Below are 389 nucleotides of genomic sequence, written 5' to 3'. Positions count from 1 at the left end.
GGACAACTGCAGGGGAGTTAAGATGCTAATAGGTATGTTCAGATCCCTTGTACTAGGCACACATGAGAGTTAGGATCCATCAGGCCTTGCCATTGGTTCTTGGGTTGCCCTTCTGGGGTGATTTCTGCTGGGGCAAGTGATGTTAGCTGCCTCAGACCTTTATGCTGTTAAGAAAAACCTGTTGTTAGAAAAACTTATTTCAGGGATAAAATTGAATGTAAGGCCAGGTGTTGTCAAATCTCAAGGAAATTGCAGTGTAAAGTCAGTTTCTCATAAATCTGATAACCAGGAGACTGATTTGAGGTAACATTGGGGCTTTCCTGGTGGCTCAGAGGTTAAAGCGTCTGCCTCCAATGCAGGAGACCCAGGTTCGATCCCTGGGTCGGGAA

General features: G+C 45.8%; 1 non-coding gene across 1 annotated transcript; it reads left to right on the top strand.

Moving 5' to 3' along the window:
• The first annotated feature begins 317 nt into the window (after window positions 1-317).
• On the top strand, window positions 318-389 carry TRNAW-CCA. Its single transcript has one exon. It is a non-coding gene; the product is annotated as a tRNA-Trp (tRNA).

The sequence above is a fragment of the Bison bison genome, unplaced genomic scaffold, assembly GCF_000754665.1.
Source record: "Bison bison bison isolate TAMUID 2011002044 unplaced genomic scaffold, Bison_UMD1.0 scf7180017851725, whole genome shotgun sequence".
Classification (NCBI taxonomy): Eukaryota; Metazoa; Chordata; class Mammalia; order Artiodactyla; family Bovidae; genus Bison; species Bison bison.
This window is presented reverse-complemented; position numbering and strand designations above follow the sequence as displayed.